The 22216-nt window shown below is 43.7% G+C and overlaps 1 protein-coding gene across 2 annotated transcripts in view; it reads right to left on the reverse strand.

Moving 5' to 3' along the window:
- The window catches only part of CFAP53 (cilia and flagella associated protein 53), a 147867-nt gene that overhangs the window by 66101 nt on the left and 59550 nt on the right, over window positions 1-22216 (reverse strand). Inside the window, exon 1 of one of the 2 annotated variants that reach the window (XM_044276332.1) lies at window positions 12511-12574. The exons of the other annotated variant lie outside the window; for it this stretch is intronic. The gene's annotated coding sequence lies outside the window, so the exon portion shown is untranslated. Of the gene's footprint in view, window positions 1-12510; window positions 12575-22216 lie in introns of those variants that run through there. 2 annotated transcript variants of the gene reach the window in all.

The raw sequence follows: 22216 nt of genomic DNA on the forward strand, positions 1-22216 counted from the left end.
ATACCACACAGGAGAGCCGACAGATCCTCTATACTATACCACACAGGAGAGCCGACAGATCCTCTATACTATACCACACAGGAGAGCCGACAGATCCTCTATACTACACCACACAGGAGAGCCGACAGATCCTCTATACTACACCACACAGGAGAACTGACAGATCTCTATACCATGGATGCTCAACCTGCAGCCCTCCAGCTGTTGTAAACCTACAACTTCCAAAGTGCACTTTCAGCAGACTTTCAGATAATGAGCAAGTCCTAGGTAGTCACAGAGCAGGCGCTGAGCTGATCGGAGAATTCATTGCTTTCCTATAGTAGTAACAGTTTGTAAGGCTGGAAAAAGACATCTGTCCATCCAGTTCAACCTGTTATCCTGCAAGCTGATCCAGAGCAAGGCAAAAAACACTGAGGTAGAAGTCAATTTTCCTAATTTTATGGAAGGATTCCTTTGACTCCAATCGGGCAATAAGAATAACTTTCTAGATCATAGACCCTTCTCCAGAAATCTAGTAACTAGTAGGTTGGGATCGTTATAACTGCATAAGATTCAGCACCTCTTGCATGCTGTCACTGGGGTGGCATGACTGGTCACATTTGTCAGACTTGGTGTGGTCAGTGCTGGGATGTTTGCTGGGGCTATGAGATTTCAGGGTCTAATGTAGCGGTGAGGCTACATGTGCAGGGTGTATGTTAGTCACCAGCCTGAGGAGTACTGGAGGATGGAGAGTTGTAGAAGGTTGGCTGCCCTAAGGACTAGATGGTCTGGTCAGTTTAGTCTTGAGTAGCAGTGAACTGAACAGAAGTATGCTAGATGGGGTCTGGTGTGTAAAGGCTCCTAGGATTAGGACCAGAACGGCACTAAGCCTTTTCTCTGTGTACACATGGCAAATTGAGTTAAAGTTGAGTTATTGGTTAGATGCGTCAAGTGCTGAGGTATAGTGGTGTGAAGACAACACTCGCCAGACAGTGGATAAATTCTAAAGAGCCAGTCAGTTATGTTCTGGAACATTAGAGTAGTAGCACCACCTGAAGTGAACCAGCTTCAATGTCCAATACTGGAATTGTAATCGCCAAGTGTACTGTGCCTCTGTCCTCTGTCATATTTCGGCTTTCAAAAAAGAGGACACTTTGGGCAGGATGGTTGCCAGTGATGCACAATGTCCTGATCATGTATGCGGTGAGGACATGGGCAGCACCAACACCTGCAGAAGAGGTCCAGGGAGCGGTGAAGGTAATGCACATGTTCACCCCTCCTTGGGGCTTCCATGTCCTCTTCTAATGAGCAGCGTTGGGACAAGGTATTTTTTGTGCCCAGGGCAGAGCAGACAAATTGTGCCCCCCTGGTTTTTAACCCCCACCCCCAAATACATTTTGACCCTACTTTCTAATAAAGGGATTTAAACACTTATTTTTTATAAAGCTTTTTATTTGGGAAACGCCAAAACCAATACACATCAATAACACCATAAATCTTATTCCTATTTTTTTTTTTTTTTTTCCCCTTCCTGTCCCAATCAACCCAAACCTACCCTCCCCCTCTCGTGATGGGTCTCTTAATATGTGGAAAGAGGAGGAGAGCCATGAAAAAGAACTACCATTTCCAACCTCCCCATATCTTGGACCATTTATCCTCAGATTTACTTGTTTTATTTAATACCACCTCATATATCTTAACTTTATTAACCAAGTCCAACCATTAATTAAGCTTAGGAATATTTTGTGAAATTCGAACGATCAGCCGTCTGGATAAAAATTATAATTCTAATCAAAAGAATCTTTTTATCCCTATGGCAATTTACCCTGGCTGTCACTCAATATCCAATATTCAGGTGCAAAAGGAATTACTACCCTCAATTTTTGGGTGATAAAATTCTGGATTGAATCCCAATAAGTTTTTAGATCCGGACATAACCAAAGCATATGCAGGAAATCTGCCCGCTGTTCATCACACTGTGGGCACTTCGAGGATTCTCTTAGTCCACATTTATTGAGCCAACTCTGAGTGATGTACACTCTGTGTAGAATATTAAACTGTAACAAAATGTGATTCGCATTATGTGATACTAATCTTAAATAGGCATATATTTCCCCATTCCTGTGACGTGACCCTTGGACATTTAATTCCCCAAGCCTTCTGACCTGGGGAAGCGTCCTTGTTAAAAAGTGACCTAACTAATAATTTATATAATTGGGAGATCCTGGCCTGAGGTACCTATCAAAACGTTTAAATATGAAGAAGTGTCCATCTCCAACAAAGAAGCTTCTTTTACACTAGATGGTGCTAAACGTATCTGAAAATACCTAAACCAACTTAGGTTACCTGTGCATGCTAGATCAGAAAAAGAAAGTTCCTCCTGTGAAACATAAATAATACTTTTCTGCCAAAACTTATCCCCAAATTTATAAACATCTTGTAAGTAAAAATCATGCCAAAGAGTAGTGCACAAAAGAGATCCCTTTATCCCCATCCAGCTTCTAATAGTAGTCCAGGATTTAGAGAATAGCTTTCCTGTCGCTCTAAATTCATGTTCGGCATTTAATTAATCGCCCCGATTCCAGCAGGGTAAATATATTATCAAATGGAGAACGTTCCACCAAAATCTTACACAAAGGACTTTTTTTCTCCCATTCACAGAATAACCAGAACTGCCCAGCCAGAAAGTAACCCTTGAAGTAGGGAAGATTCAACCCTCCCTGCTCGAGCGGCTTATACAAATTATCCAGCTTTAACCTCACTCGTTTTCTTCCCCAGAGAAGGTAGTTTATCAACCTCTCAAGGAGTTTGAAGAACTTGTCTTCAATCCAATTTGGGGAATTCCTGAGGATCTAGAGAAGTTGTGGTAGAATCACCATCTTAACCATCAGAAATTCTATCAGATCTAGTCCAAGGTAATCTAAGCCATATCGTAATTTTTTTTATCTCAGTTTAATTATCAATGGAGTCAAATTAAGCTGAATAAAGTTTTCAACCCTAGGGGATATCAACCTACCCAGATATTAAAATTAATCAACCACCTTTAACATCATCAAAGGCCCCTCACTCCGATACTCAAAATTGTTCAATAACATAAGAGTTGTCTTTGACCAATTAACGTCAGGCCTGAAACTTCTTCGGAGAAATATATTAGTACGGTTTATATATAAATAGGACATCATCCGCATATAGCGAAATCCGATCCTCTAATCCCAATGCTCCAAACCCCTCAATCTCTGTATCTTGCCTAACCCTGAGTGCCAGAGACTCGATATAGATATTGAACAATAACTAGGAGAGTGGGCAACCTTGACGAGTACCTATTGTCAACATAAAACTTGGGGTAAGACTGCCATTAAGATTCAGTTTCGTAATAGGAGAATTATACAAAAGCCTAACCATACTAATGAACCTTATACCAAATCCCATCCTTTTCAACACCTTCCATAGAAATTTGCACTCCACCTCATCGAACTCCTTGGAGGCATCCAAAGACAGGATGGAGCGGGATTCTTCCCCCCCTGGCTGACTGTATATTCGCAAAAAGTCGATGGAGATTGTGATGGGTACCTTTTATTTGGGATAAACCCATTCTGGTCAGGGTGTATAATCAAGAGGATAACTCTGGAAAGCCTTGTAGCCAACATCCTAGATAAGAGCTTAACATCTGTATTCAGGAGCGATATCTGTCTGTAGGACCCTATGTCTAAAGAATCTTTCCCCTTTTTTAATATTAATACGATTACAGCTTCTGTCATGGACTCAGGAAGAATACCCTCCTCCAATGACTCTTCAATTACCTTAAAAAAAAAACAGGTAGGATAGCGTCCCCATACTTACGATAAAGATCATATGGAAAACCATCTGATCCAGGGGAAGAATTTCCCGAACAGGCCTTTATAGCAGCCTCAAGCTCCTGAAGTGAGAAATCTACTTCAAGGGATTCTCTATGTACATCATTAAGAACAGGGAAAGTGATGGAGTCCAAATATTCCTCCATCCTTTCATCCAAAATATTATTCCTGGTTTTATATATTTCCGCAAAATGTTTTAAAAAGGCTCCCTTTTATTTTCTCTTGATTATCAGTAACTATACCCTCAGTTAAGCGGATATTAAGTATTTCATTTTTTTGATCCTGATTAGATATCACCTTAGCTAAAATCTTCCCTGGACGGCCTGTTTTTGTCCCTTGAAGAGAAAATCTGAGTACTCCTGAGTTGTATTTTGCATCACCCTTCTATCCTGGTCCTGGTCCTTCTACCCCCTATCCTGGTCCTGTCCCCCACCCTAGGAATTCAACAGACGAAAACACCGTAAATTAGACCTTAATCCGATCCAGCCAGTCCGTGGCAAGGGCCGGAGTATCAAAGAAATGAGTTACTCCATTAAAAATTATCCGAACTTTAGCTGGATAAAGAAGAGAGTACCTAATGTCTTTGGCCTGTAGATGCTTTTTTACAGCAAAAAACGGCGTCGTCTTTCTTGGATCTCTTTCGAGAAATCTGGAAAAAAAGGGCGTTTGCTGCCATTATAAACAATAGGGGGACACTCTCTGGCCCTCTTAAGGAATCGTGTCTCTGTCCTGGGAAACAAGAACCATAGCCAGAAGAACCTGAGGTGGCAATCCGGGATTCGGTTTACCCCCAGGGATTCAATGGGCCCTCTTTAATTGGAACAAAGGCGAGAAGTGTTATTTTCCAAAGTTCTCAAAAAGGACTGAATAGTTCCAGCAAGATTTTTTTCCTCTGTTCCCTCGGGAAGCCCCAAAATTCTAACATTAGATAGTCTCTACCTATCTTCCAGGTCCATGACTTTTTTGTAGATTATTATATTCCTTTTCAAGATGGCGGTTTCAGATTTTATTTCTTTTAATTCATAATCCAGGGAGGCAACCGATTTTTCTATGACCGTAACTCTTATCTTGCATATTGGTTATGTCATCTCTTATTAAGGACACGTCTGGACTACCCCCAGCTGCCAGGCAACATCTTGTATCACCTTTTCATTGTTTTTGACCGTAAGATCTCTTTTAAGGTAGAGAGACCCACCAAAGAAATGTCGCCTTCTTCCACCCTATCTCCATCCTGAAAATGGTCATCAGCCGCCTCCTCCGGTGTTCTTTTTCCCCTTTAATCTTTTATTTTAATTTTTTTTTTCTCCTTTTAGTCCTCCCCTAGTCTCCTCTCCCTTCTTTCTTCCTTCTCCCTCCTTCCCTATTCTTTATATTTCAAAAAGAAAAGGTCAAGCAAGGGCAGAAGGACAATAAAGAAGGGGAAAAAGACCATTAACAGTATGGATAGATCTCACTAGCAGTGGATAAGTCCTTCATGGAGAGGAGGGGACTAGTGTTGATCGAGCACCAAAGTGCTCTGGTGCTCGAGTAGAACACTTTGGGATTCTTGGGTGCTCTACAGAGCACAATGGAAGTCAATAGGAGAACCAGAGCATTATACTAGGCACCCCCTGCTCTGAAGAGGGGAGGGTGTCTGGTTCACAGGAAAAGGTCAGAAATTGATGGAAACACCACTGAAATGGTTCGGGAACCGCATGGGGAGGATGTCTGGATGCATCTTGGACTCCCAGGTCACTGCTGGGAACGATGTTGTCTGAGTAGTACGCCACTTTTACAGACTGACAATAATACTCACAAAACCGAAGATAAAATCGATTTTAGAGGAAACATTCTTTCCTGTATATTTACTTGTATATAAAGTGCAAGTGCTGCCAAAAATTACAAGGAAGAGGCACTCCGATACAACCTGTATATCACATAAAGGAGGGCCTCATTCACATTGTGGTACAATTGTTCAGGTAGTGGGACTCCTACACTCATAAAGCCTATGCACTAAGTCAAAGGGCTGCCAAAAATTACAAGGAATCAACATTGCAATACACCCTTTGTTACACATAAAAGAGGGCATCATACACACCCTTCAAAAATGTATGATTGATGGCCTGCTGGTGACCCTCAAAAACATTAGGAGGGTCACTAGCAGGAGTAGAGAAGTCTGGGGCAATCCAGGCCTTGTTAATTTTTATAAGGGTCAACCATGTCAGCATTTTCAGTTGACAGGCGGATGCGCTATCAGTTATTATGCCCCCAGCAGCACTAAATCCCCTCTCAGAAAAAAAGCTGACGGCAGGGCATGCCATGCCAGCACATCCAAGGCGTAGAGCGCCAGATCGTGCCACGTGTCCTGCTTGGACACCCAATAGTTGTAAGGCACAGAGGGATCACTCAGGACGCGGACACGGTCTGCTACGTACTCCTTCACCATCTTCCAAAACTTTTCCCTCCTTGTGACACTAGGACGCACATCAGGGTGAGGGTGCTGGTGGGGCGTCATGAAACTGTCCCAGGCCTTGGAGAGTGTTGCCCCGCCTCTGTTGGAACTGCTGTGTGTTCCCCTCGTGTACCCTCCTCGGTTGCCCAAGGAACTACGTACTCTGCTGCAGCGTTGTCAGCTGGAACTTTTTGGAGCAATTTTTCCACAAGGACCTTCTGGTATTGCACCATTTTGCTAGTCTTCTCCGCCACAGGAATGAGAGATGAGAAGTTCTCTTTGTAGCGGGGGTCGAGAAGGGTGAACAACCAGTAATCGGTGTTGGCCAAAATGCATATAACACGAGGGTCACGAGAAAGACAGCATAACATAAAGTCCGCCATGTGTGTTAGAGTCCCAACAGACAAGACTTTGCTGTCCTCATCAGGAGGATGACTCTCAATTTCCTCATCCTATTCCTCCTCTTCGGCCCATCCACACTGAACAGATGGAATAAACCTGATACTACCCTCTGTAGCGGAGGCAACCGTCTCCTGCTCCTCCTCCTCCTCCTCATCCAATTCGCGCTGAGAAGATGAACTGAGGGTGGTCTTGCTATCACCCATTTGCACCTCTTCCACATACAAAGCATCTGCCTTCATTGGGAGCAGCAAGCGTTTCAGTAGACACAGAAGTGGGATGGTTACGCTGATAATAGCGGTGTCACGGTCATATTGGTGTTTGACCGTGACGCGGTTGCCATGCAGACTGACTGTTGTTGGTGTGGTCCCTGCATGTACGCTATACGTCACCCGGTATGTTGCTACCTCCGTGAGGGGGCTGGTTTCCCGGAGGGGTTAACCATTAGTCTGTATGCAGTGCTGCCTGGGGCTGCCGTGCTCCTTGCGGCATGTGGTCCAGGCAGTATCAGGAGTGCTGGATACCTGTATGTGTGAGTTGTCTGTATGGTGTCCTGTTTGGTATGTGGACACCTGTACTTATACATGGGTTCTAGTCGTGGTGGCGGCGGCAGGTAAGTGAGTTTTCCGGTGTTCTTACCTGCCGATCCAGATGCTGCATATGGTCATTTCCCTTCCACCTGTTACTAGGCAGCTGGAGACTCCGGTTCGTCTGAGTCCCTGAGAAACCGGATGTCTCCTATTCCTGACCGTCAGGGTCAGCAGGATCCAGGTTCCAGTGCATGAGCCCTCCCACCTTCAGGGTTTGGTCATGCGGTCAGGAGATCAGGGTCAGGATTAGGGCGGCTGTAGGTTGTGGCCTGCTCCCTTCATGGTTGTCTGGCCTAGTAACAGTCCCCATTATACAGTGGGGGGTTTCCCCCACTCCCCTCCGTGACAAGCGGCCTCGCTGCTCACCATCTGTGTTGATTCCTCAAAGTTGCGTAAAACCTCACAGAGGTCATACATCCATGCCCACCCATTGCTTGTATGGTATGGTATGTGTGTGAGCTTGCCGAGCTTCAAAGCAGCCACTAATTTACGGCCATTATCAGACACAACCATGCCTGGTTGCAATTTGAGTGGCAAGAGCCACAGCTCAGTCTGGTCCCTTATATCCTGCCACAGCTCTGCGGTGGTGTTCTGTTTGTCATCTAAGCAAATTAATTTCAGTTCGGCCTGTTGCTGCTTCTCCACTGCAGTGCTACACTGCTTCCAGCTACTGACTAGTGCTGCAAGATGAGAATTCTAAGGTGGAAGTGGAGGAGGAGAAGTGGGGGTTGCATCCACTAATGTAGGTAGTGGCGGAAATCCTGATGGAAGTAGGGCCCGCAATCCTTGGCGTCGGTAGCACCTGTGCCATCCCAGGGTATGACTCGCTCCCGGCCTCCACAACGTTCACCCAGTTTGCCATCAGGGAAATGTAGCGTGCCTGACCAAAAGCACTTGTCCATGTGTCAGTTGTTAAGTGGACCTTCCCAATAACTGCGTTGGCCAGGGCACGGTTGATGTTATAGGACACATGCTGGTGTAAGGCGGGGATGGCACACTGAGAAAATTGTGGCGGCTGGAGACTGAGTAACGAGGGACGGCCGCCGCCATCAGGCTGCGGAAAGCCTCAGTGTCCACAAGCCTAAATGGCAACATTTCCAGTGCCAGCAATTTGGAAAGGTCAACATTTAGTGCTATGGCCTGTGTATGGGTGGCTGGGTATTTGCGCTTTCGTTTGGTGCTTGCGAAGGGCCAAGTGCAGTTGGGGAGGCATCCAGGCCTGCGTCTTGGACAGGGGATTGGCCAGCACGTAACACAGGGGAAATGGAGACAGTGGTGTGACACTTATTGTGGACCCAGGCGTTTGGCCTACCTATTATGGTGCTTTGATGCCATGTGGTGCATCATGCTGGTGGTGGTGAGGTTGCTAGTGTTCACGCCCCTGCTCATTTTGGTACGGCACAGGTCGCAAATGACAATTCTTTTATCGTCCGCACTTTCCTCAAAAAAGCGCCAGACTGCAGAACACCTACCCCTTGGCAAGGGAGATTGCCGCAAGGGGGTGCTCTGGGGGAAAGTTGTGGGCCTGTTTGATGTGGCCCGCCTTCTCCCTTTTGCCACCCCACTGCCTCTTCCAACCTGTTGCGGTGCTGCGAATCCCTCTCCCTCTGTACTGCTGTCCTCGCTCGGCTTGCCACCTTCCCAGGTTGGGTCAGTGATTTCATCGTCCACCACCTTCTCTTCTACTTCCTCACTCTGGTCATCCTCCTGACTTGTTGACCTAACAAGAACCTCACTTATTGACAACTGTGTCTCATCCTCATCATCAACCTCTTGAGACACTAATTGCCATTGACTTATTGGCAACTGTGTCTCATCATCATCATCCACCTCGTGAAACACTAATTGCTGTTCCCCACCATCATCTTCTTCTGACTGTGGATGCTCAAGAGTTTGGGTATCAGTGAACAAGATATTCTCATGTTCCTCTTCAAGTGGGCTTGGCGAGAGGCCCAAATCAAGGAATGGCGATGAAAAGAGCTCCTCGGTATATCCTAATGTGAGATCACTTGTTTGCCAAGACTCCATGGTAGGAGGAAGGAGGATCAGGGTGAGGATTCTGTTGACCCGACTCTTGGCTACTGAGACTGGACTCTGTGGAAGACAGGGTGGTGCTTAACTGACTGGAAGCATTATCTGCTGCAATCCAACCGACCACCTGGTCACACTGGTGTGACTTCAAAAGTGGTGTCCTGTGCCGCCCTGCAAACTGGGACATGAAGCTAGGTATCGTAGATGAGTGGGTTTCTTGTTCTCTGGCAGCAGGCACAGTTTCACCGCGCCCAGGGCCACGGCCTCTGCGTGCACCATCAGCAGCACGGCCACTTTCCCGTCCCTTACTGATCGCCTTGCGCATATTAAATGGTATATATGCTTGCAAGTATGTCACACGTACAGTAGCGCATGTTTTGTAAGTGTATACGCAAATAAATTACACTGAATGTCACAGATATTTAGGATGCGCAAAGGTTATACAGGAGATGTAGCGCAGGCAATGTCGCTGTCACCAGGGGCTAAGAAAAAATAAAAATAAAATATGTCACAGATATTTAGGACGTGCAAACGTTATACAGGAGATGTAGCGCAGGTAATGTCGCTGTCAGCAGCGGCCAAACAATTGTGCTGAATGTCACAGATATTTAGGATGGGCAAATGTGACACAACAGATGTAGCAGAGGTTGTGTCACTGTCAGCAGCGGCCAAACATTTGCATGCAAGTTAGTGCAGGTTGCGCTAATAATATATATTGCAGCCAGAAAAAACAATAGTCCTTAAAAGGATTTTTGGGTCTCTAACACATTTTAACACTAAACCCTGCCTAAAAAAACAACAATTCCTGTCCCTACACTATCTGTCCCTTCTCCTGCAGCTCGCCCTGACTAAGACTGAGCCGAACCACGTGTCATCTGGTGCTATATAACACCCTGTGACGCGTTACGGCCAGCCAATCACTGTTATGCCAATAACCAACATGGCTACGGCATTAAAATGAGTGCCAGTATCCCCCAGCACATTTATTGGCTGCGTAGCAGCCAACAAACGTGCGGGGAGGAGACTCGAGCATTGCGATGCTCGGCTCATCACGGTTTTCGGCCGAGCATGCTTGCCAAACACTAGAGGGGACCTCAGAATTTTTCCACATCTTCTTTCCAGGATGGCAAGGGGAGGGGGAGAAAGTGTAACACCCCAGAGTTGTGTTACTACACTCCTCTACCCCGCTACTATCTTCTAAGCGCCTCTTAAAATGTCATCTGATATAAGTTACATTATGTCCTCCAGAAATGTACGTATAAGGCCTCATGCACACGACAGTATTGCTTTTTCAGTGTTTTGCGGTCCGTTTTTTACGGATCCGTTGTTCCGTTTTTTGTTTCCGTTGTGTTTCCGTTTCCTTTCCGTTTTTCCGTTCCGTTTTTCCGTATGCCATATACAGTATACAGTAATTACATAGAAAAAATTGGGCTGAGCATAACATTTTCAATAGATGGTTCAGCAAAAACGGAACAGATACGGAGGACATACGGATGCATTTCCGTATGTGTTCAGTTTTTTTTGCGGACCCATTGACTTGAATGGAGCCAAGCACCGTGATTTGCGGACAAGAATAGGACATGTTCTATCTTTTCACGGCACGGAAATACTGAAATACTGAAACGGAATGCACACTGAGACACTTCAGTATTTTTTGCTGAACCATTGAAATGAATGGTTCAGTATATGTTCCGTATACTGAGCTAAAAAAACGTCCAGTATACTGAACGCAAAATACTGTCGTGTGCATGAGCCCTAAGGCTACATTCACACGTCAGTATTTTCCTATATCCCGATTTTCGGTCCGTTTTTTGCGGATCCGTTGTTCCTGAAAATGTTTCCGTATGTCATCCGTATGTCATCAGTTTTTTGCGGATCCGCAAAAAACGGAAACATGTATAAATTTCAATAATCAAATAAAGTTGTTTGGATTTCTTTGAAAAAAAATTGAAAAAAACAAAAACAAAAAAAACATTTGTTATGTTTCCAGGAACTGAATCCGCATAAAACGGATGACATACGGAATGACATCCGAATGTCTTCCATTTTTTGCGGATCCATTGACTTTGTATTGTACCAGGATCCGAATTTTGCGGAAAAGAATAGGACATGTTTTATTTTCAAACGGACATGCGGAACGGAACAACGGAAACGGACAGCACACATTGTGCTGTCCGATTTTTTCCAGGACCCATTGAAAATGAATGGGTCCAGATCTTGTCCTGATCTGTTCCGCAAAAAACTGAACAGATCAGGAAAGAAAAAACTGACGTGTGAATGGACCCTTAAACTATGTTGAATGTAATGGTTCATGTAATTATCTTGGTTACCAGCGGGTGGCAGCATCATTGGCAGAGATAGTCTTAATGTTATGGCACTTCAGAGTGGTACTTTCCTGTTCTATTCTGCCCACCCGTCTGGAGAGAGGTGGGCTGGTCCCTCTTCCTGCAGCAAGGGAGGGAAAAACCAGTTAGAACCAGTTATAGTTTACCCCTTGTTGGGGAAAGGAGGGTTTTGAGTAGTACTCCCCCCTTAGGGAAGAAAGTAGGGGCACGTCTCTGCAAGAGACATGGCCATATTCCCAGTCTGAGCACCTTGAGTTCTGCTGGATGAAGAGAGCAGAAACTACAGCCAAACTCCACAGATTCCAGGAAGAAAGCATCCCCTGAGAATCCTATCTGTGAGATAAGTCCAGAATCCTAGGAGAGGCCTATTCCTCCTCAGCTAGTCTGTCTGCACACAGCAGAAGGTATAGATAAGTGCAGAAGCTAACCCTGCCACAGTTACAGAGCCGCCAAGCAGACGCTTTATCCTGCAAGCTCCACATTTAAAGCAGAAGTACTCATTCCTGACAAATATTGCCAAAACCTGCTGGGACCAAGAGACCGAAGCTGTATACTGTTTGGATGCAAGTTATTTCAAGTAAAGCAACGTTTGAACTTCATCTAAAGGTCTGGACATCATTTATTCTGCAAAGTTCCTCTATTACTCCTACTATCACTACACTCAAATTTATTGCAAGTGAGTCAGGAGTCCGGCCGTACCCAGGTAGGAGACACCATGACACAACTACCACAAAACTATAGAGACATTATAAGGCCATTACACCACTCTGGCATTCCTAATCTGGGACGTGCGTTATAACACCTTGGAAGGGCCCTGGGATAGTACCCTGCGCACGCTGCAATTGGCGTCACGACAAATACAGAATATTATCCACCCGTACCTGGCCACTGCAAAAGCGTATCCACGAGGAGCTCAGCGCTGGTCAGGATAGAGCCGGGGCAATAACACAGCCAAGGTCCACAGAACAGACGCACCAGGCGTCTAACCCAATCAAGCTGCACATGGAGACAAACTTCAGCGGATGGAGGGTGCCGAAAGCACAGGAGGACACGGGGAGAGCAACAGGAAGGAGAGACGGGGTGTGAAGTCAGGGAGACGTGCGGTAGTCAGGAGCGTCCTTTCCTTCTCATATCATCATTCCACAGAGGGGATCACGATGCACGTCCTGGGGATGAAATCCAGCGGAGAAACGCGTGTGTGAGCAGCAGCAGAATCATGGGAGGCAGGTCAGGGGAAGGAGGAGGGCGCGACGTCACAGCCTCCCGTCCCACCACTTCAACACATTCTATAATAATCAATCATGAGTATACCCAATGTAAAGCCAATGATTTACAGACGATGTTTCCATGGATTTCAGTTGTTTACTTTCCTTTTCTTTTTTAAAACTTTAAAGTTTTATTGATTTTTCAACATAAGAAAATATGTCACTTGTATAAGCCAGTATCAATGTTAACATATGCAAAGTACATCCTTGACATATATATTGTATTGTTACATAGTCAATCCAACATAAGAATATCAGATAGTAAATATGTCACTTGCATAATCCAACATCAATTGCTAACATATGTAAAGTACATTCTTGACATATACATCATATTGTAACATAGTCAATCCAAAAACATACTAATACATTGAAGTCCAGAACTTGTGATCCTTCTATGAAATATAATTTATCGCAAAGTCGGAATATATTTTCCTATAACGTGTCACTATATAATTGTATCTTATACTTGTCTATCCACCGTTCTCTCCCACTATGTATACTATACCATCAGTCACTATAAAGCCAAAGAGGAGATATTTACTTTCCTTTTCTCATCCATTTGGTCCAGACCATCATGCCACATTCCCTGGCCATGCTCTTCCCAGCAGTGCAAAGAAGTGGCCTCATCACGCCTGCTGGGCTCAGTAGAAAAGCTATCAATCTCCGACCTGTGTGCTTTCCTGCAGTTTACTGTAAAACTGGCAGTAAATAACAGAGAAAAGTAATATTCGACAAATAACTCTGGGTTAACCCTGTCTTCGGCCGCATGCCTGTGTGAGAGGAGTGTCCCTCTCCCTTACATGTAATCTCTCAGGGTTCTCAATAATCAGACATTTAACCTGTCTTCAGCCGCTCACCTGTGTAAGGGGAGTCTCCCTCTCCCACACACATAGAAACATAGAATGTGTCGGCAGATAAGAACCATTTGGCCCATCTAGTCTGCCCAATATATCTGAATACTATGGATAGCCCCTAGCCCTATCTTATATGAAGGATGGCCTTATGCCTATCCCATGCATGCTTAAACTCCTCCACTGTATTTGCAGCTACCACTTCTGCAGGAAGGCTATTCCATGCATCCACTACTCTCTCAGTAAAGTAATACTTCCTTATATTACTTTTAAACCTTTGCCCCTCTAATTTAAAACGATGTCCTCTTGTAGCAGTATTTCTTCTTTTACAAAGTCCCTGAGAGTTTTCAATAATTAGACATTTACCCTGTCTTCAGCCGCACGCCTGTATAAGGAAGTCTCCTCTCCTCACATGTAGTCTCTCAGGGTATAGCAATGAACAATGTCTCTTAAACAACTGGGAAATAATTCTGAAATGACATGATAAGTTCTGAAACTTATACAGCATATATTCCCTGTCCTGGGGAATGCTACATGTAGCTGGCCAGCTAAGACCTGTCCTAGGTTGCTAATATAGCTTATATGTGTATACAGCTAGACCTGCCAATAACCTTAATACAGTTCCTATGTTTGTGTGTTAAAGACAAAAGCAGAGTTATTTACTGTGACATCATGTTTGTATGTCATATAACGGTTATATATATTGTGTTCACAGAAGCAGAAAAGATAATATGCCTTTAAGATTCATTATATGGATGTGAGGTAAGCTCAATGACACAGCAGAAACAACAGAAAGCATAGAGTTAAACTGTTGTTGCTGGGAAAGAGTCTAGACCAATCACAGACAGCCTCACACACAGCAGGAGTCTTGGCCTATCACAGCCAACCTCACACACAGCCTGTGTGGGAAATTCCCCTAGCAGGAGCTGCTAGAAATTGTTATTCACCAGAGAGAGAAGCTGAACAGATATTCACTCCACTAAGAGCTGTGTTTTATGGAAGCAAAGAGGCCAAAATAGGTATTTAAAACAGTTATATTATGTTCATATTGCTAGTATTGTGATTAGAACTGTATACTGAACCAGTTATATATGTGTTTACTTACAGTTCCATCAATTGCAACCATACAATTGCAAAGTACAAATACAAATTCAATTGCAAATACAAATTCAATTGCGAATACAAGTTGCAAGCATTCAGATTCCATATTGCAATCCAAAGTGCACACAACCATACCAGATCATACTCAACCAATCTGCAAATAGTTTTTTTTCACAAGGCTTTACTCAAAAAGTATGTGTCACCTGTATCTCCTGCACAGGACCCTCCGCCGCCTGTGGAGGTTGCTGGTAAACTTGAATTTGAAGTTTCTAGAATCCTTGATGTGAGGAAGGTTCGTAATTCGTTGCAATATCTAGTTCACTGGAAGGGTTTTGGTCCTGAAGAAAGGTCTTGGGTGCCAGCGAGTAAGTTGCATGCTAAGAGGTTGGTGAAGAAAGTTCCATCTAACTCACTTCGGAGAAACCTACTCCAGTGATTATGGGTTCAGTGGCCCCTCGTGGAAGGGGGTACTGTAACAGGGAACCAGGAGACGCGCTTCCCCTTTGCAGCGCCGCCGGCATCAAGTGCATGTAGTGGAGTGGGGACGCGGCTGGCTTCCTCGTCTCCACAGTAACAAGAGGGGCGGGGAGGACCCGGCCGCGCACGCTTCCTCAGCTCTCTACCTATTCTATATATAAACTACAACTTGGCGTGGTAATGAAAAGCAGGAAGTGCTCAACCCAATATGCAGTAGCGCATCTATACCAGGGGGCAGATCCTGCACTTGTGGTTCGCTGCTAATGACAATCACCAGCAAAAATGCATATAATGGAGGATGTCAGCAGTGGACCACAAGTACCACAATAGACATCCTACACAGGATAGCAAATGGATGTGATAAACAATCAAACAAAATAACAATTATCACGCCAATTTGTAGTTTATATAGAATTGTTTGGAGGTGTGAAAACTCCTAGTCTGAATGTACCTTTATTTCCATCTACAGGCAACAATCTGGCTCCTGGTATTGCCCATATGGCACAGGTAGGTTTAGCGTTAGGTCCCGAGCTACTTGAGAAACCTTGGCGCAGTGCTCAGGCTCAGACATGTCCTCCACAGTAGGATATGTTGGTTAATCTCTCAATTTTACATCAGTATGGGTTAGTAACACCGCAGATGCACCTGTCTTTGTAAAACTAATTGTTATTTTGTTTGATTGTTTATCACATCCACACATTTGCTATCCTGTGTAGGATGTCTATTGTGGTACTTGTGATCTGCTGCGGGCATCCTTCATTGTATGCATTTTTGCTGTGGATTACCATTAGCAGCGGACTACAAGTGCAGGATCTGCCTTCCCATTATAGACGCGCTACTGCATTGTCCCACTACATGATCGTGGGCACCGCAAACTAGTTTTATTATGTTTTATTGTCATATATTATGCCTGTATGCTGTACTTCATCTCATGTCATATTATCCCATGTCACTATGTGATTTTACAGGAACGTCACAAAGAATGAGTAAACTAAATTCCCATAAAATGTACTGTTTATTTAAATAATTTGAATAAAATCACATACAGTCGGGTCCATAAATATTGGGACACCGACACAATTCTAACATTTCTGGCTCTATACACCACCACAATGGATTTGAAATAAAACAAACAAGATGTGCTCTAACTGTAGACTGTCAGCTTTAATTTGAGGGTATTTACATCTAATTCAGGTGAACGGTGTAGGAATTACAACAGTTTGCATATGTGCCTCCCACTTGTTAAGGGAGCAAAGGTAATGGGACATAATAATAATAATGATAAATCAAACTTTCACTTTTTAATACTTGGTCGCAAATCCTTTGCAGTCAATTACAGCCTGAAGTCTGAAACGCATAGACATCACCAGACACTGGGTTTCATCCCTGGTGATGCTCTGCCAGGCCTCTACTGCAACTGTCTTCAGTTCCTGCTTGTTCTTGGGGCATTTTTCCTTCAGTTTTGTCTCCAGCAAGTGAAATGCATGCTCAATCGGATTCAGGTCAGATGATTGAGTTGGCCATTGCATAACATTCCACTTCTCTCCCTTAAAAAACTGTTTGGTTGCTTTTGCAGTATGCTTTGGGTCCTTGTCCATCTGCACTGTGAAGCGCCTTCCAATGAGTTCTGAAGCATTTGGCTGAATATGAGCAGATAATATTGCCCGAAACACTTCAGAATTCATCCTGCTGCTTTTGTCAGCAGTCACATCATCAATAAATACAAGAGAACCAGTTCCATTGGCAGCCATACATGCCCACGCCATGACACTACCACCACCATGCTTCACTGATGAGGTGGTATGCTTATCATGAGCAGTTCCTTTCCTTCTCCATACTCTTCTCTTCCCATCACTCTGGTACAAGTTGATCTTGGTCTCATCTATCCATAGGATGTTGATCCAGACTGTGAAGGCTTTTTTAGATGTTGTTTGGCAAACTCTAATCTGGCCTTCCTGGTTTTGAGGCTCACTAATGGTTTACATCTTGTGGTGAACCCTCTGTATTCACTCTGGTGAAGTCTTCTCTTGATTGTTGACTTTGACACACATGCACCTACCTCCTGGAGAGTGTTCTTGATCTGGCCAACTGTTGTGAAGGGTGTTTTCTTCACCAGGAAAATAATTCTTTGGTCATCCACCACAGTTGTTTTCCGTGGTCTTCTGGGTCTTTTGGTGTTGCTGATCTCACCAGTGCGTTCCTTCTTTTTAAGAATGTTCCAAACAGTTGTTTTGGCCACGCTCATATTTTTGCTATCTCTCTGATGGGTTTGTTGTGTTTTTGCAGCCTAATGATGGCTTGCTTCACTGATAGTGACAGCTCTTTAGATCTCATCTTGAGAGTTGACCTCAACAGATTCCAAATGCAAATAGCAGACTGGAAATAAACTCTGGACCTTTTATCTGCTCATTGTAATTGGGATAATGAGGGAATAACACACATCTGGCCATGGAACAGCTGAGAAGCCAATTGTCCCATTAATTTTGGTCCCTTAACAAGTGGGAGGCACATATGCAAACTGTTGTAATTCCTACACCGTTCACCTGATTTGGATATAAATACCTCAAATTAAAGCTGACAGTCTGCAGTTAAAGCACATCTTGTTTGTTTCTTTCAAATCCATTGTGGCGGTGTATAGAGCCAAAAATGTTATAATTGTGTTGATGTCCTAATTAGGGATGAGCGAACTCGAACTGTATAGTTCGGGTTCGTACCGAATTTTGGGGTGTCCGTGACACGGACCCGAACCCGGACATTTTCGTAAAAGTCCGGGTTCGGGTTCGGTGTTCGTCGCTTTCTTCGCGCTTTTGTGACGCTTTCTTGGCGCTTTTTGAAAGGCTGCAAAGCAGCCAATCAACAAGCGTCATACTACTTGCCCCAAGAGGCCATCACAGCCATGCCTACTATTGGCATGGCTGTGATTGGCCAGAGCACCATGTGACCCAGCCTCTATTTAAGCTGGAGTCACATAGCGCCGCCCGTCACTCTGCTCTGATTAGCGTAGGGAGAGGTTGCGGCTGCGACAGTAGGGCGAGATTAGGCAGATTAACTCCTCCAAAGGACTTGATTAACTGATCGATCTGCAGCTGTGGATCATTGAGCTGCTGATCCTCAATTGCTCACTGTTTTTAGGCTGCACAGACCGTTTGTCAGTCTCATTTTTCTGGGGTGATCGGCGGCCATTTTGTGTCTTGTGGTGCGCCAGCACAAGCTGCGACCAAGTGCATTTAACCCTCAATGGTGTGGTTGTTTTTTGGCTAAAGCCTACATCAGGGTGAAGCTGTGACACCAAGTGCATTTAACCAGCAATAGTCTGTTCATTTTTTGGCCATATACAAAATCAGGGGCAAGCTGCGCCTGTCACCAAGTGCATTTAACCCTCAATGGTGTGGTTGTTTTTTGGCTAAAGCCTACATCAGGGTGAAGCTGTCACACCAAGTGCATTTAACCAGCAATAGTCTGTTCATTTTTTGGCCATATACAAAATCAGGGGCAAGCTGCGCCTGTCACCAAGTGCATTTAACCCTCAATGGTGTGGTTGTTTTTTGGCTAAAGCCTACATCAGGGTGAAGCTGTCACACCAAGTGCATTTAACCAGCAATAGTCTGTTCATTTTTTGGCCATATACAAAATCAGGGGCAAGCTGCGCCTGTCACCAAGTGCATTTAACCCTCAATGGTGTGGTTGTTTTTTGGCTAAAGCCTACATCAGGGTGAAGCTGTCACACCAAGTGCATTTAACCAGCAATAGTCTGTTCATTTTTTGGCCATATCCCAGTCTAATTCTGTCACTAAATCCATACCGGTCACCCAGCGCCTAAATACTAGGCCTCAAATTTATATCCAGCTAAATCTGTCCCTAGTGCTGTAGCTGGGCGAGTTATTTAGTGTCCGTTCAAGCACATTTCTTGTTCTGGGTTGAAATACAATTCCCAATTTAGCAATTTCATAATTTAGTGGTTCCTGCTATATCAGAGCTCTTTGAAATCTATCCCAAAAAGGGTATATAATATTGAAGGTGCACATAGGGTCATTCAGAGTAACTTCACACACACCCGCTACTGTGTATTTCCAAGTCTAATTCTGTCACTAAATCCATACCGGTGACCCAGCGCCTAAATACTAGGCCTCAAATTTAATTCCCTCTAAATCTCTCGTTACCCACCGCTGTACTGTTGTTGCTGGGCAAGATATTTAGTGTCCGTCAAAGCACATTTTTTGTTCTGGGTTGAAGTACAATTCCCAATTTAGCAATTTCATAATTTAGTGGTTTCTGCTATATCAGAGCTATTTGAAATCTATCCCAAAAAGGGTATATAATATTGAAGGTGCACATAGGGTCATTCAGAATAACTTCACACACACCCGCTACTGTGTATTTCCAAGTCTAATTCTGTCACTAAACCCATACCTGTCACCCAGCGCCTAAATACTAGGCCTCAAATTTAAATCCCTCTAAATCTCTCGTTACCGTTGTCCTGTTGTAGCTGGGAAAGTTATTTAGTGCCCGTCAAAGCACATTTTTTGTTCTGGGTTGAAGTACAATTCCCAATTTAGCAATTTCATAATTTAGTGGTTCCTGCTATATCAGAGCTATTTGAAATCTATCCCAAAAAGGGTATATAATATTGAAGGTGCACATAGGGTCATTCAGAATAACTTCACACACACCCGCTACTGTGTATTTCCAAGTCTAATTCTGTCACTAAATCCATACCGGTGACCCAGCGCCTAAATACTAGGCCTCAAATTTAATTCCCTCTAAATCTCTCGTTACCCACCGGTGTACTGTTGTTGCTGGGCAAGATATTTAGTGTCCGTCAAAGCACATTTTTTGTTCTGGGTTGAAGTACAATTCCCAATTTAGCAATTTCATAATTTAGTGGTTTCTGCTATATCAGAGCTATTTGAAATCTATCCCTAAAAGGGTATATAATATTGAAGGTGCACATAGGGTCATTCAGAATAACTTCACACACACCCGCTACTGTGTATTTCCAAGTCTAATTCTGTCACTAAACCCATACCTGTCACCCAGCGCCTAAATACTAGGCCTCAAATTTAAATCCCTCTAAATCTCTCGTTACCGTTGTCCTGTTGTAGCTGGGAAAGTTATTTAGTGCCCGTCAAAGCACATTTTTTGTTCTGGGTTGAAGTACAATTCCCAATTTAGCAATTTCATAATTTAGTGGTTCCTGCTATATCAGAGCTATTTGAAATCTATCCCAAAAAGGGTATATAATATTGAAGGTGCACATAGGGTCATTCAGAATAACTTCACACACACCCGCTACTGTGTATTTCCAAGTCTAATTCTGTCACTAAATCCATACCGGTGACCCAGCGCCTAAATACTAGGCCTCAAATTTAATTCCCTCTAAATCTCTCGTTACCCACCGCTGTACTGTTGTTGCTGGGCAAGATATTTAGTGTCCGTCAAAGCACATTTTTTGTTCTGGGTTGAAGTACAATTCCCAATTTAGCAATTTCATAATTTAGTGGTTTCTGCTATATCAGAGCTATTTGAAATCTATCCCTAAAAGGGTATATAATATTGAAGGTGCACATAGGGTCATTCAGAATAACTTCACACACACCCGCTACTGTGTATTTCCAAGTCTAATTCTGTCACTAAACCCATACCTGTCACCCAGCGCCTAAATACTAGGCCTCAAATTTATATCCCTCTAAATCTCGTTACCGTTGTCCTGTTGTAGCTGGGCAAGTTATTTAGTGTCCGTCAAAGCACATTTTTTGTTCTGGGTTGAAGTACAATTCCCAATTTAGCAATTTCATAATTTAGTGGTTCCTGCTATATCAGAGCTATTTGAAATCTATCCCTAAAAGGGTATATAATATTGAAGGTGCACATAGGGTCATTCAGAATAACTTCACACACACCCGCTACTGTGCATTTCCAAGTCTAATTCTGTCACTAAATCCATACCGGTGACCCAGCGCCTAAATACTAGGCCTCAAATTTAATTCCCTCTAAATCTCTCGTTACCCACCGCTGTACTGTTGTTGCTGGGCAAGATATTTAGTGTCCGTCAAAGCACATTTTTTGTTCTGGGTTGAAGTACAATTCCCAATTTAGCAATTTCATAATTTAGTGGTTTCTGCTATATCAGAGCTATTTGAAATCTATCCCTAAAAGGGTATATAATATTGAAGGTGCACATAGGGTCATTCAGAATAACTTCACACACACCCGCTACTGTGTATTTCCAAGTCTAATTCTGTCACTAAACCCATACCTGTCACCCAGCGCCTAAATACTAGGCCTCAAATTTAAATCCCTCTAAATCTCTCGTTACCGTTGTCCTGTTGTAGCTGGGAAAGTTATTTAGTGCCCGTCAAAGCACATTTTTTGTTCTGGGTTGAAGTACAATTCCCAATTTAGCAATTTCATAATTTAGTGGTTCCTGCTATATCAGAGCTATTTGAAATCTATCCCAAAAAGGGTATATAATATTGAAGGTGCACATTGGGTCATTCAGAATAACTTCACACACACGCTTCTGTGCATTTCCAAGTCTAATTCTGTCACTAAATCCATACCGGTGACCCAGCGCCTAAATACTAGGCCTCAAATTTAATTCCCTCTAAATCTCTCGTTACCCACCGCTGTACTGTTGTTGCTGGGCAAGATATTTAGTGTCCGTCAAAGCACATTTTTTGTTCTGGGTTGAAGTACAATTCCCAATTTAGCAATTTCATAATTTAGTGGTTTCTGCTATATCAGAGCTATTTGAAATCTATCCCTAAAAGGGTATATAATATTGAAGGTGCACATAGGGTCATTCAGAATAACTTCACACACACCCGCTACTGTGTATTTCCAAGTCTAATTCTGTCACTAAATCCATACCGGTGACCCAGCGCCTAAAT

This window comes from Bufo gargarizans, chromosome 1, assembly GCF_014858855.1.
Source record: "Bufo gargarizans isolate SCDJY-AF-19 chromosome 1, ASM1485885v1, whole genome shotgun sequence".
Lineage (NCBI taxonomy): Eukaryota > Metazoa > Chordata > Amphibia > Anura > Bufonidae > Bufo > Bufo gargarizans.